We start from the raw sequence: 15,972 nt of genomic DNA, 5'->3' as shown, positions 1-15,972 counted from the left end.
ACGAGTAGAAGAGGAGGAGGGAGAGGAGGAGGAGGTGGGGAGGAGGGAGAGGACGAGGACGAGAGGATGAGGACGAGGAGCAAGAGGTGAGGAGGAGGCAGAGGAGGAGGAGGAGGGAGAGGAGGAGGGGGAGAGGAAGAGGAGGAGGAGGTGGAGGAGGAGGAGGAGGTGGAGGAGGAGGAGGAGGTAGAGGAGGAGGGAGAGGTGGAGGAGGAGGAGGGGAGGAGGGAGAGGACGAGGAGGAGAGGATGAGGACGAGGAGGGAAAGGAGGAGGAGGAGAGGAGGAGGAGGAGGGAGAGGACGAAGGGGAGAGGAAGAGGAGGAGGAGGAGGTAGAGGAGGAGGGGGAGGTGGAGGAGGAGGGGAGGAGGGAGAGGACGAGGAGGAGAGGATGAGGGATGAGGACGAGGAGAGGAGGAGGTAGAGGAGGAGGAGGAGGGAGAGGAGGAGGAGGAGGAGGAGGGAGAGGAGGAGGAGGAGGAGGAAGCCACGGTCACTTGGAAGCACCAGCTCCCGCAGATCTCCATCGCTGCAGCTTTGCAAGCAGCGCACTCACCCTCCGCGTCCGCCCATTCTCTACAAGTTGCCTTTTTTTTTTTAAGTGGAGTTTTAGAAGGAAAAAAAGGTAGACGGGAGAAGGTGGGAGCGACGCGGTTTAGAAACGCCCTTACCTCTCCAGCGTGGGGCTCCCGAGGCGAGCGGGGCGGAGCAGCACGGCGGCCTCCCGCAGCCGCCCCAGCCCGCGCACAGTCGGGTCGGGAAGGGCCGGGGCGCGGCGGAGGGCGGAGGGTGGAGGGCGGAGGGCGGAGGGCGGAGGGTGGACGCGAGCCTGGGCCTCCCGCGCTCGGCGAGGACCTGCAGCGGGCCCGGCGCCCCACGGCGAGAGGCCGGACCTGGGGCTGCGAGGGAGCTGGGGGTTGGCCGGCCAGGGGGGGCGCCGCGCGTCCGAGCGGCCGCGGCGGGAGCAAGGGGCGGGGACGCGAGCGCGGCTGCGAGGCGACGGCTGGCGGCGGCCCCGACTCCCGCCCGGGGCGGCCGAGGTGCGCAGAGCCGGGCGCCGAGCGCTTCCGCCGCTCCCGCGAGCTCCCGGGCATTTATTGCGGCCCCTGCGCGCGCACGTGACGTGAGCGCCCCTCCTCGCCCACCCCCACCCCCACCCCTCCCCGGCCTGGCCCCGGGCCCGCGGCGGAGCGGGGAGCAGCCGCCCTGCTTCTCCCCCGGCCCCGCCAAGCCGGGACGCCTGGCCTTTGTGGGCGCGCTTTGGGCGGCAGAGCCCGGCGTGCAGGTCTGGACCGTGCGGGAGGCGTGGGCTGGGAGGGCCCCAACTCCTCCCCACCCCCACCCCCCACCCCCACCCCCAGCTCCTCTGCTTCCAGAGGTCTTCCTAGTAGCTTCCAGACGGGATGCAAGGATGACTTCAGCAACCCTGACGGGAGAGGAGGCGCCCCCGGGAGCCTGCGGAGGGGGAGCGGGGATGGCTTCGCATCTCAGGCTCCTGGAGATGCAGAAGAGGTGCTGGGGGGCGGGGTGGGGAGGAACGGCTTTACCTTTTATCCCCAACAGGAGATCACTTCTGTTTCCAGGACCCAGTGTCTAGCATAGAGAAGCTGTTCCTTTTGGTTCCATTAAACCTTTATGATGACCAGATGGGGAAGGAGTTTCATAGAGGGATGTAGTTAGGGATGTGTCACTTGGGATTGCCTGACAGTTGAGAGTCTCACTTTATCTATAAAACATGTGGCATTTGCTTCCCAAGTTGACCAGAGCACTTTGTTTTTCTGTTTTTTTCTTTCTAATGATGTAGGTATTTTTGGAGTTGATATATGAAGGCTACCCTCAATTAATTCATCAGCGTTATATTAACAGGGATTTAAAACCCAGCCCTAGAACTGATAGTGAAATGAGTGCCGATTTCCCGGTTGTCCATATTGTAATCCGGAGTAAAAAAAAAAAAAAATGCTATCTTTAAATTCATGAAGACTCGCCCTACTGACTATGGTACTGTGTCTACAAGTAGGTTTCTTTAAATTAAGAAGCATTTATTTAATTCATTTACCTTTGCTTGCCTCATAGTGACCCATGATTCTAAGTCCTTATTTCTAAATGCTACAGTATACATAGCATGTGATCAAATGAAGTAAAACATTTTGATAGTAACTCCCAAATCATCCTGAACTGCTACCTCTTTCCACAACATACTTAAACTTTATCAAACCTAAAAACTGAGATTTAAGCCTCTAGTGAACTTGAGACCTTGCTTCCTCTCACAATGAAGAAAAGGGAGGCATCACCTATTAGGACACAGGAGGTGAAAGGTTTTGGTGCACACATGACTTTCATTGAAGGCTTTTGCAGCTTCATAGCAGTTTAAACACAAAAAGATTATTGCTTTGTACTTTTTCAGTTATTTATAACTCTTTTGCACAGGATTCAGAAAACCCGCTTTCCCTCCTGGAAACTACAATTTTAATGTAGTATTGAAAAGTATACTAAGTATCAAATTAAAACATCTTGAGAGTAATAACATTACTTGAAATATTTTCAAAGTGAATTTGAATTGGGATGCAGGGAAGTAAGATGATAAGGACCAGAAGCTAAATGCATTGACTCTTGAATGTTTCCGTCACAAGCATTTCCACACAATATACAAATCAGACACCTAAAGGATTGCATTAAAAAAAAATAAGATTTGGTTTTAAGGCTTTATTTCCAAACTTTCCAGACAAGAAAAAAAAAAAAAGTTTATATCCCTTGACTCAGCATTTAAATTGGCTTCCAATTTGGTACTTCAGGTCATATTTTTATGTAAAAGAATGATTCAAATATTCATTATATTAAACATTAATTTTTGGATAGCACAGCTTTTCGATCTGATTTAATATATATGCCTGAACTGTTTTGAAGAGAAGTGACAATATTCTTGAACACTTAAAGATTGTATTTTCACATTTTTATTTGTTATTGAGAAATCTGTATGTAGACAGGGGAAACATCTTCTCCACACTGAATTCATGTAAAAATGGCACTTTGGTTTGTGGCTAGGATGTTACTTATAAAGCCATGGTTGTTTTTAGCATTACTACTTTCTTGTGGCAGAGGCTGTTGATTGCCTAACCAACAACCAACCTTCCACTCCTTTCTTCCAACCTTCCAGTTTACTGAAGCGGTCACTCTCTTGCATGCTGTCCAGCTGGCTTCTTTGGGAAGTGAATGTTGATTAGTTAAAGCCAATCATCACAATTTATCCCTGCTACAGTGACTGATTTAGCAGGGACATGCCTGCAGGGACAACCTTGGTTACTGAAAGGGTGGAAGAAATCATCTTAGGTATGAGAAGAAGGGTTGGCAAGGTTTTCTTTGAGATAAAAAGAGATACAAAAAGAGAAAATGTCCCTGAAGGTGCTGGTAAGTTTGTGAAATTTAGAGACAGCTGTTATTGTGCAAAGAAGGGCAAGCCTGAGAGCAGAGACCTTGGACGGACATATTGCATCTGACTCTCTTTGCCACTGACCAGTCACTGAACACCTACTCTCCATTTTTCTGCTGACAAGAGATAGTAAATGCATTGCTTAGGCCACATTGACTTGGGTATTCAGTTACCTGCAGCTCTAAGTACTCTAACAGACATATCCCACCAAGAAGATACCTTCCTCTGGAAATGTCATTTTGTCCACGCTGCTATCATTTTCTGCTAATGTCCATACTTAGGTGGTATGTTTCAATATATTCTTATGTGTTTTTCTATCCCTGCCCTTGCAAAAGTAGGTACAGGCATACCTCAGAGATATTGTGGTTTCATTTCCAGACCATTCAATAAAGCAAATATTGTAATAAAGCAAGTCAAATGAATTGTTTTGTTTCCCAGTGCATATAAAAGCTATGTCTATACTATACTATAGTCTATTAAGAGTGCAATAGCATTATGTCTAAAAATACATATAAAAATGCCTTAATCAAAAATATTTCTAAAAAATGCTAACAACCATCTTTTTACTGATGGATGTTGAGTGTTTACTGAGTGCTGATGGCTGCCAACACATCAAGGGAGCGGTTACTGAAGGTTGAGGTGGCTGTGCAATTTCTTAGAACAACAATGAAGTTTGCCATGTTGATTGACTCTTCCTTTGAGGAATGATTTCTCTGTAGCATGTGATGCTGTTTGAGAGCCTTTTACCCACAGGAGGACTTCTTTCAAAATTGGAGTCAGTCCTCTCAAACCTTGCTGCTGCCTCACCAACTAAGTTTATGTGATACTCTAAATCCTTTATTGTCATTTTAAAAACCTTCACAGCATCTTCAATAGGAGTAGACGCCATCTCGAGAAGCCATTTTCTTTGCTCATCCGTAAGAAGCAACTCCTCATCCATTCCGGTTTTACCATGATGTTACAGCAATTCAATCATAAATCATATATTCAGGCTCCACTTCTAATTCTAGTTCTGTTGCTATTTCCACCCTATCTGCAGTGACTTCCTCCACTCAAGTCATGATCCCTCAAAATCATCCATGAGAATTGGAATCAACTTCTTCCAGACTCCTATTGATACTGATATTTTGCCCTTTTCCCATGAATCACGCATGTTCTTAATGGCATCTAGAATAGTGAAATCTTTCCAGAGGTTTTCAAATTTACTTTGCCCAAATCCACCAGAGAAATTATTACCTATGGAAGCTATAACCTTATGATATGTATTTTTTTAAATAAGATTTGGAAGTCAAATTACTCTTTGATCCATAAGCAGCAGAATGGATGTTGTGTTAGCAGGCATGAAAACAACATTAATCTCATTGTACATCTCCATCAGAGTTCTTGGATGATCAGATGCTTGTCAATGAGCAGAAATATTTTATAAGGAATCTTTTTTTCTTAGCAATAGGTCATACCAGTGGGCTAAAAAAATTCAGTGAACCATGTTGTAAACATGGTAGATGTGCTATCATACAGGCATTGTTGTTTCATTTATACAGCATAAGCAGAGTAGATTTAGCATAGTTCTTAAGAGCCCCAGGATTTTCAGGATGGTAAATCAACAGAGGCTTTGACTTAAAGTCATCAGCTGCATTAGCCCCAACTAAAAAGTGAGCCTGTCCTTTGAAGCTTTGAAGCCAGACATTGACTTCTCTCTAGCTCTGACAGTCCTAGATGTCATTTTTTTCCCTAATACAGGGCTGTTTTGTCTACATTGAAAGTCTGTTATTTAGTGTAGCCACCTTCATTAATTATCTTAACTGGATCTTCTGGAGAACTTCCTGCAGCATCTACATTAGCATCTGCTGCTTCACCTTGCGCTTTGATGTTATGGAGATGGCTTCTTCCATAAACCGCTTAAATCAATCTCTTGTATTCACAGCTTGGCCTACTGGCCAAGAGGCCTAGCTTTGGGTCTGTCTCTGATTTCAGCATACCTTCCTCACTAAGATTAATCTTTTCTAGTTATTTTTATTATTATTATTCAAAGTGAGAGATGGTAATTCTTCATTCACTTGGACACTTAGAAGCTATTATAGGGTTATTAGCTTAATTTTAATATTGTTGTGTTTCAGGAAATTGGAAGGTTCAGTAAAAGGGAAAAAGACCAAGTAATGGCCAGTCAATGGAACAGTGAGTCCACACATTTATTAAGTTCAAAGTCTTATATGGGCATGGTTCATAGCACCCTAAAAGTTAAGTTACGGTAATAACATCAAAGATCACTGATCAGAGATCATCATAACAAACACAATAACAAGGAAAAAGTTTGAAATATTTTGAGAATTACCAAAAGTGTGACGTAGAGACAAGAAGTGAGCAAATGTTTTTGGAAAAATGGCATGATAGCCTTGCTTGACGCAGGGTTGCCACAAAACTTCAATTTGTAAAAACGCAGTATCTATAAAGTGTAATGAAACAAAATACGATAAAATGAGGTATGCCTTTATATTCATCTGTATATATTCATCTATATGTATTCCCCTGTAGGCATTTCATCTGCTGTATGGTTTCATGACCCTTAAACCTGAATCTCAAGCCAAGGCCCTGGTTGTTCTGTTAATATATCATGATAAGCCCATCCTCCCTAGTGGGTTTTAAGAGATGGAATCAGTGTAGTGGAATGTTTTAAAACATGGAATTTTAAATTAAGATGCTGGAGTTAAGCTCCATGACATGCTGCTAGTTGTGGAATGTTGATTATGCTACTTGGCCACTATGAACCCTTGATCCTTCCTCTTAAAAAGGAAACATAGGGGTACCTGGGTGGCTCTATTCTGTTAAGCATCTGTCTTCAACTCATGTCATGATCCTGGAGTCCCAGGAGCCAGCTCCTGGAGGGATCCCGCTTCTCCTTCTGACGCTCCCTGCCTTGTGCTCTCTCTCTCTCACTCTCTCAAACAAATAAAACATTTTTTTTAAAAAAGGAAATAATAGTAGCTATCTTAAACTTTGTTACTTTGTGTATTAAGATGAGTTAATAATAAAAAAAAATAAGATGAGTTAATAGGGGTGCCTGGGTGGTAGAGTTGGTTAAGAGTGAGACTCTTGGTTTCGGCTCCACTCATGATCTTGGGGTTGTGGGATCCTTGAACTCCATTCTCAGTACAGAGTCAGCTTGAGACTCTCTCTCCATCTCTCTCTCTGCCCCTCCCCACTGCACATAAACTCTCTCTCTAAAATAAATAAGTGGATCTTTAAAATAATGAGTTAATGCATGGGAGCACTAAAACAGTAACAAGTAAATAGAAAGTTCTCAATAAGAGTTAAAAATTATTATAAGAACCAAACTAGAGACTTTATATATGCTATTTTATAAACTCAATGGGATTTAATCAAAGTACTGTGCAGATTAGAAATTTAACTTTTAAATAGAAGACAAGTAACTGGCCAGGGTGCCTGGGTAGATCAGTCAGTTAAGCAGCTACTTTCAGCTTAGGTCCTGATCTCAGGGATCGAGCCCCACATTGGGCTCCCTGCGCAGTGGAGAGTCTGCTTCTCCCTCTCCCTCTGCTGTGCCCTCTGCTTGTGATCTCTTGCTCACACACACTCTCTCTCTTATAAATCAATCAATCAATCAATCTTTAAAAAATTAAATAATTGGCTATAGACATGATGAAAACAATCTAGAATATTTCTGGCAAATTTAGTCAATTTTCTTCTCACTGCACATATAGAATTTAATTCAGCTTACCATAGGAAACCATCTCCCTTCTTATTCAAAGCAGATCTTATCCAAGATCTGAAATATATATATATATATGTATATATATGTCTTTCATATATATGATAGACTTTTAATAAATGCCATACTAGTCTTTCTATTCTAACTGCAAGAATATAATCAGTTATTAAACTTGATTATTGAAATGTAATATACATGCATTAAAATGCAAAAAATTAAGTGTGCAGCTTGATGGAATTTTACAAAGTTAAGACACCTGTGTGAAAACAACTCAGATCCAAATAGAGAACATAGTGATTTTAATGAAGTTCATTTTATCAGTCTTTTTCTTTTGGTAAGTGATGTGTGTGACCTGTTGGGGAGATATTTACCTATTCTTACGTCATGAAGAAATTTCTCCTATGCTATCTTCAGGCTTTATTATTTTATACTTTACAATCAGGTCTTTGATCCATCTAGAATGGATTTTTGGAGAACTTTTTTTGAAATTGGACTCATCTACAACCACTGAGTTCAGTGATTCATTTTTAAGATATCTTCTTTTACCACCAGTGCTGTCCTTTATTATCTGGAAAAAAATGTTTGTCAATAATTTCCAGAAATACTTCTGTGCCTTTCTTGATCCTGTTCTCACTGCTGGAAGTATCTTCCATTTATTCTTTTCTGAGTTCCCACTCTCTAACCATTTTTCTCCACAAATATTTTAACTGATCCAGCCAACCATTATCTCTGTTATTTCATTTTCCTCTAACTCTTATTAATATCTATGGTATAAATGATCACTATTGAATTGATGTACTTATCTCTAACAATGCCAAGCTCCTAGAGAAGGAAGATCATGTTTATGTGACTTTTGTATTATTTACAATTTAGATTAAGTAAACAGATGAATTGGATTGTTAGAATATTCAGTATTTCTCAGAACGGTACACACATGTCCCTGGATATACAAGCCTGTGGTAAGGAGAACTAGAATCCACAAAACAAGGCACATAATACTAGAGATGATTTTTCACTTGGAGCTTTTTTCTTTAAGGAAAACATGTTGAAAAAATGTTTATTCATAAATGAATTGCAAAGCAGATGTGCAATTCAGATTAATTTTAAAATGAAAACCAAGCTTGGCATAACTTTTTTAAAAAAGAAGAATGCAATCCACTTTTAAGCCATTCATTCTTTTCAATATGTCACTTCTAAACATTAATAGGAAAATTATGTTTGCTAAAGTAAAGAGAAACAGGTCAAATGTTAATTAAAAATTATATTTCAGAATGATACACTACTTAACTGATATCCTCCTATGTATGTTTTACCTATTGATGTCTTGCTCATACTTCCATAGATCTCTTTACAACTTATATAAAGACAGAGGAAGGCAAACCAAAGCTTCTCTTTGCTCATTTATTTTGTTTCTGAAATTCCACATTTGAGTAAAATTACGTGGTGTTTATATTTCTCTGACTTATTTCACTTAGCATAATACTCTCTAGCTCCATCCACATATTGCCAATGACAAGATTTCATTCTTTTTGTGGTTTAGTAATATTTCATTGTGTATATATATACCACATGTTCTTTATCCTTTGATCAGTCAACGGATATTTGGCCCGGTCCATAATTTGCCATCATAGGACTACCCTACCATCCAGCAATTGCACTACTAGCTATTTACCCAAAGAATACAAAACAGTAATTCAAAGGGATGTAGCTTCCTTCATCTTTTAATAATCACTGTTCTATCTAGATCTGCAGAAGTGATTCACTATGTGCTGGGTCTAGAGTTTGTCTTTCAGGTTTACCAGGAAGGTCTGTTGTAAGGTAAGCATTATAAAAGGAAATATATTCATCCGTTCATTTACAGAATTAATGTCAAAGACAGGTTTTTCATCCTAATATAAGGAGAATGAAAATGTTCTCCACTATTGTTAGCTAACAAAACCCCTGAAGTCCACTTTTAATGATAATTTTAAAGGATCACATTTAACAAAAGTGAAACAATTAAAATGTCTGATGTTTTCTACAAATACGGACTCTCCACAATTAAAAAATATATATGGTTATAAAATACAAAAAATCACATATATAAAGTATATATAAACACATATGTGTGTATTGTATCTGAATGTTAAATATATTATTTTGCTAGATGATGGGAGAGATGAAGAAAATTTAATTTTAAGTTGATAAGTTATAGGGGGAAAACACTGGAAATATGGAAGAAAATGTGCAAATTTTGATTTGATATATGTTACCTTCGGTTCTGCTCCTGAATATAAACCCAAGAATTAATACAGATGTTAAAAATGCTTTGATCTAAAATAGTTGAAATAACAAGAAACTGAAGGCTTTGGAAAATCGTAACTTTATAAATAATAAACAGAGCACATGGGCAAATAAAAATATGCTGAAATAAACAGCTTCGCAAACAGATCTGAAACATTCATAATCTCAATATTGTGTAGCTGAATTTACACGAAGTGACTTTTGCTTCTGCTCCTGTCTGGCTTTGTACTGTACCTTTAGCTTCAGGACCCATTCTTGGTATGTCAAGGTACCTCACTCTCTCCTAAATATTACTACCTCCGTGCTCTTTGCCCAAATTCTTCCCCAAATTATAACATTGTTCTGAACTACTGCATGGATATCTCTGCCCCTTTCTTTAAAGGTTTCATCTCAAATCCCAATTCTTCCAAGAAATCATTCTAATTGTCCTCCTATATAGATATTCTATCTATCCTCTAAAATCTCTGTGTATCTGCAAACATCAAAGGAAAAACATTTTTAATAGTAAAAGCATACTTTTTAGACCTAAAAAGGCCCTATTTTTTTTAAGTGGAAGGGTTCATTACACTGGTGATTCAGATATTAGAATCTTTAAAATATAAACCCTTTTATTTAAAAGAAATACTTAAAAATCTAAAATCATGAGAAACTCAAAATAAGAAAAATGAAACTTAATATATACTTGTTAGAATTTAGGTGAAAATGTGACATTTTAGGTATAAAATGTGACATTTTTAAGGAAGCGTCATGCTTTTTTTTGAAAAGCACTCACTGAAAACCTAGCATATTTTAGCTGGTGTTAAATTGAATTATTTGCCTACAAATCTTTCTCTTGCCATTGACTTTGGTCTTGTCCATATTGCTTTGCTCAATAGAACGCAGGTAGAAACTGAGACTTTTGGAGGCTTGGTAATTTCTACTCAACCTTTTGGAGCTTCTGTCTTCTGTCATGAGAAGAGCATGCCCAGACACCTGTTGCTTTTTTAGTTCCCAAACCTTGGAGTTCAGCCTTGTCCAACTGAGGCCAGCCAAGATTAGAGCCAACCTTTCAGATTTATTTAGAAGTAAATACTTCTAAAAGCTCCTAGGGTTTTGTTGTGTGCTGCATAAAACTATCACAGCAAGACTGTTGAGTAAATATTTTTATATTTAATGCATCCATATTATAACAATCCTGTGAAATATATATTGTTGACGTTTAGAAAGACTAAGTGACTTGCACAGAATGAAAATAAATCTTTTTCTTAAGACCAGTGTGCTCACCACAACCCCCTCTTCCTACCTCGACCCCACTGCTCTTTTCCTTTCTTTTTCAGGTACAAGTAAAGAATCTTTTCAAATGCAAATGTTGGTAGTAGGGAACAGGAGGTAAGGAGTAGCAAACTAATAGAGAATATCTATGCCAAATATATTTTGTTTTGAAGTTTCCAATTCTTCCTCATGGCTAAATACCCTCATTTGTGACTTTTAACAATATGAGAATATTTTTGTGAGCCTTAGCAAAATGCTGATTTATGTATCTTAGCAAAATTACACTGCATGTAAGTAGTACTATATATGTAATCTAATGGATAAGAGTAAAAGGCAGATGGTGGGTGAAAGGTTAGGTTGTATCATGAAACCACAAATTTCAAGAATTTGATATTGCCCCTCTTTCGCAGAACTGTATCACTCCTTTAAAAGGTTTTTAATTTAAAAAGTTTGTTAGGCAAATTTTTGTTTTAGTCCATCCTAGGATAATGTTATATTTTAAGAAACAATAGTGTTATATATTTTTTTAAATCACATTTTTCCACATTATAGAAAAACAACCTTGGGAGACTGGTTCAATCCTGAGCAGAACTGTTGAGTTCAGAAGGGTCTGACGGTGCAAAGAAGTATATTCAATTGAGTGAGGAAACGAACAACAGGAAGCATATAGGCTCAAATCCAAGGCAAGACATATTTCTTGATATTGGAAAAAGGGAAAATGAAGTACAAAGGCTCTCTGCCCTCAACAATATTATATAAAGGAAGTTATGTTCTGAAAAGTAGAATCAAGCTGGTGCCAGGCAGGAAGAGGTAGGTGTGCGTGTTTTGAGATGTGAAGAATGGCTGTTATCCAGATGGCAGACAGGACGACTGAAGGAGGAATCAGAAGAATTCAAGACACGTTCTTCGTTTTGCCAAAGCAGCAGTCTATCCAAGTTTACTCAAGATTTAATACTTTAAATTTGAGGTGAAACTTTAATTATACATTTGGAATATTTGAAAATTAAGATTGCCTGTAGTTATAAAAAGAACATCTGGAAAGAAATATGTAAGAAAAACCATTACTTGTGCAAATCCCATAAGACAAATTCAATTTCTATTTCAAATTAATAGCTTATCTGTTAGTAACAATTCAGCTCACAGACCATCTATTAACAAGATGAAGCACTTCTCCCACATGTTGAACAAATTGCCTTCGCTTTATCAAACCAGGTTTCCTGTTCCACTTCTGGCTTCTCAGAATTTGTTTAAAGTCTGCCCTTGGCTTGCTTTGTTAGACCAAGGGATAGGAATAGAATTGGAAGAATGCAAACACAAAGAAAACGAATTCCAAGTTATACAATATACTCTTTTTTTCACTGTTTCCCTTTTTACTATTCTATCTGCTATAACTCTTTTCCTATCTCTTTTAAAAGACAACTCATTTTTGTGTCATTCTATTTTAGTTTTAATATCAATGTGTTTGTAATTTAAGTATGCATTTTTAAAAAGATACTATTTATGTATTTGACAGAGGGAGAGGGCAAAAGCAGGGGGAGCGGCAGGCAGAGGGAGAAGGAGAATCAAGCTCCTTGCTGAACAAGGAGCCCAATGCAACGCGGGGCTCAATCTTAAAACCAGGGATCATGACCCCTGCAAAGGCAGACGCTTAACAGACTGAGCCACCTAGGCGCCCCTAAACATGCATTTAACTAGGAATCATTTCTGCTTTTTAAAGCTATTTAATTTGGTAAATAATACCTTGCTATTGATCTTCAGTTTGTGGCATAACACTGGCATCCCTTACTACTGTTGCCATCTAAGGGAGATTATAATATCTTTAAACAGAAGTAGCTCTGTTTTGGCATTTCATGAATACTCAGTAATTATGACTTACTACATGACTTTGGTTGCTTTCCATTGGCAATCAACACCATGAAAATACCTACAGAGGGCTTCAATAAACCTCTGCAAATGCATTTTATTCATAACTTTAGTTTTTACTTACTCATCTGTTTTATAATAACATAGAAAATACTTTCAGGTGGTATAAAAATGAATAGCTTCAAATTATTATAGTCATAATGATATATAAAAAGGCAGGTTAAAAAGAATTTTCTTTATTCATGTTTATTGAAAAGTAATCTCCAGTTAAAAAAGATAACCATTCACCATTGTTTATGCATTTACTAAACCAGCTTATTTGCAAAGCATTGTTAATTTTTAAAAATTAAAACTTCACTGCCTTCGAGAGTTTTATTATGAGAAAATGTCATAATTTGGTTTGATGTGGTCTGTTCTGAAATACAAGAATCGTGTCTTTTATTACCATAAGAAAATAGTGAAATCATCTAGTCTTCAGGCTTAACCACTGGAGATACTATTTCAAAAGACATAAGTGTTCAACATACCAATTTTATTTTTATGTGCAGTTATTTAAATATGACAAACTCAAAGGCTCTCATGCCTGCTAAGGGCAACTAGCAACATTGGTTCCGTATTCTGAGATAATATTTCCCCCTATTTTGTCACCTTTATTAAGACTATTTTCTTTGGTTAATAGCTATTTCTAGATTTTTGGCACAAGAAATAACTTTTGTTTCTGGACTCAAGTCTGCTAGAATCACAATTTAACCCATAAAACTGAATAAATTCAAAAGAATGGAGGACTCAGTACATGAACATTTTCTATAGCCCTTCGTATTTTTTATAGAAGAATAAATTTCTAATAAAATCAATCACTCAGCTTTGCATTTATTCTGTCTAAAAGTTGATTTCTTAGAACTCTAGTCAAAGCACTCTCTACTTGGTTGAGCTTCTCATGGAATTATTACATTACCTTCAAGAAAATTTGAATATTAGTCCTCAAAGCTACATTAGATCAAATTCTCAGGCATATTTGCCAAAGTGATGGCCTTTTACCTACTGTCAGGATCAGACACCTTATCTGCCATGGGTGCTCATAGTGTAAAGGGAAAGTGGGGGAGACATCACTGGGAAAGTGAAGTTTTAATGAATTTAATGGGTGAACCATCTGATTATAAAACTGGTCTGTCGGGTTCTACTCCATTAGTCTATTTAGGTGGCAGATTTTCAGAGATATTCTAATTGTTTTGTACAGAACCCAGTTTATGGGGATGAAAATTCCATAAATGTATGAGGATTTCAATTCCTTCCATGTAGCAAAGTCATATTCTTTTTGACTTCTGATCTCAAAGCAGGTAAAATACATCTACATAGAAGCCAATTCTCCCAAGGACAAACCTTGAAGTATGGAATGATCCTAGCTACAAATTCAGGTGATTTTGGAAATTTGGGAAAAGTAGAAAACGATTTCAGTAATGATTCAAAAGAGGTAACTTAAATGAGACCTCTTCTGGTCAAGACACTTATTAAAAGATTAGGTATTGGGGAAAGCAATGCTTTCAAGTTGGAGCAGCATGGTTGGCAAACTTTGGTGGAATTTGTTTTAATAATGAACACTTACAATAGATTTTCTATGATTCTATCTCTCCAAGTTCATATTTTTTCAGAGATCAAATATATATGGGAACATCATGATCATTGATTTGGAAACTCAGCTGGATTATAATAAGGATTTTAATGACCATTCAAGTAGTCAGCAAGTCAAGAATTCAGAACAAAGTTGGCAAAGAGCCACTTCATGCTTAGATAGCATCCTATGATGATTTCTGCACAATGGAAGTGAGGTTGTTAAAGATCTCTAAGTATGACCTGAAGGAAAAATAGTCAATGCTATCCATGTGTTTGGCTGCAGACCTTCTTGTTAATTACATTCTATTAATAAAGTACTTTCTACCTGTCATTAAAAATGCTCACTGGTGCAGGTATTGACTATTTGAACCAATGCGTCAGAACACAATAATCTAAGGCATATTTGGAAATTTGGTATATAATAAGTATGGCATTAAATATAAAGAAGTGGGACTGGATCACTCAATAAATGGTCCTATGAAAAATTGCTTTAATTGTGGAAAAATAAAATTCTGTACTTATTTCACATCACAAATATAAACAATATCAGTTTCATTAAAGACATTCATAGAGGAGCTTGAAACTTATAGAATAAATATAGGTGGGATAGCTTTTTAATACTAGGAGAGGAAAGAATTTCTTCCAAGATAGAAAAATCACAATATCCAGAAGAAAACTTGACATATTTAACTATTATAAAAATTAATGGTTTTTGTATAATAAAAGAACCATTAAAAGAGTTAAAAGACAAACCACAGATTAAAAGAAGATAATTGTAGCTTATATAACTAATAGATTTATATTCAGAACAAGCAAAGAAACTAAAACATTATTAAGAAAAACAGAAATGACCCAATCAGAGAAAATGACCTTAGAACAGAAGAAGAAAATTGAAAGGCTAATAAATTTCTGAAATGTATTACCCCATTATTAATGAGGAAAATTCAAATTAAAATAATAAATATCATTTTAAATAATCCTGTTGGCAATATCAATATCTGACACCAGCATGCAGAAAAAGACTCTTAAACTAACATAATATTTACTATACTTATGATAGTCTCTGTTAAGGACATACTACTACTAACACAAATTTACATATGGATAAATTATAAAACATGTAAGTACTACTTAGTGATAAAAAAGAATGAAATCTTCCCATTTGCAACAACATGGGTGGAGCTAGAGAGTCAAGTCAGAGAAAGGCAAATACTATCTAATTTCACTCATGTAGAATTTAAGAAACAAAACAGACAAGCAAAAGGAAAATAATAAGAGAGAAAGTCAAATCAAGAAACAGACTCTAATAGAAAACAAACAGATGGTCACCAGAGGGGTGGTGAATGGGGGAGATGGGTTAAGTAGGTGATGGAGATTAAGGAGTACACTTGTCCTGATGAGCACTGGGTGATGTATAGAATGGTTGATTCACTATATCGTACACCTGAAATTAATATCGCACTGTATATTAACTACTGGAATTAAAATTAAAACTTTAAAAAAGTATAAAACATGCGAGGCACCTGGGTGGCTCAGTGGTTGAGCGTCTGCCTTTGGCTTAGGTCATGATCCCAGGGTTCTGGGATCCAGTCCCACATTGGGCTTCCTGCATGGAGCCTGCTTCTCCCTTTGGCTATGTCTCTGCCTCTCTGTGTGTGTCTCTCATAAATAAATAAATAAATAAAAATCTTTAAAAAACTTATAAAACATGCATAGGAATGACACATAATAGCATAGAGTAGAGAATGCCTTTAGGAATAATGATAGAGGAATGCAATCAGGGAATACAGTTCCAAAAAAGGTATGTCTG

The 15,972-nt window shown here is 38.0% G+C and overlaps 1 protein-coding gene and 1 long non-coding RNA gene across 2 annotated transcripts in view; one reads left to right on the top strand and one right to left on the bottom strand.

Moving 5' to 3' along the window:
- The window catches only part of CRISPLD1 (cysteine rich secretory protein LCCL domain containing 1), a 47,802-nt gene extending 47,026 nt beyond the window's left edge, over positions 1-776 (bottom strand). Inside the window, exon 1 of the mRNA XM_038579566.1 lies at positions 672-776. The gene's annotated coding sequence lies outside the window, so the exon portion shown is untranslated. The remainder of the gene's footprint in view (positions 1-671) is intronic.
- A 796-nt stretch (positions 777-1,572) lies between these two features.
- Positions 1,573-12,249, top strand: LOC119877713. Its single transcript, XR_005380876.1, has 3 exons — positions 1,573-2,013; positions 10,754-10,805; positions 11,241-12,249. It is a non-coding gene; the product is annotated as an uncharacterized LOC119877713 (long non-coding RNA).
- The last annotated feature ends 3,723 nt before the right edge of the window (positions 12,250-15,972 follow it).

Source organism: Canis lupus, chromosome 29, assembly GCF_011100685.1.
Source record: "Canis lupus familiaris isolate Mischka breed German Shepherd chromosome 29, alternate assembly UU_Cfam_GSD_1.0, whole genome shotgun sequence".
NCBI classification, from domain to species: Eukaryota; Metazoa; Chordata; class Mammalia; order Carnivora; family Canidae; genus Canis; species Canis lupus.
Note: the sequence above shows the minus strand (reverse complement) of the source record. Positions and strands in the feature narration are given on the sequence as shown.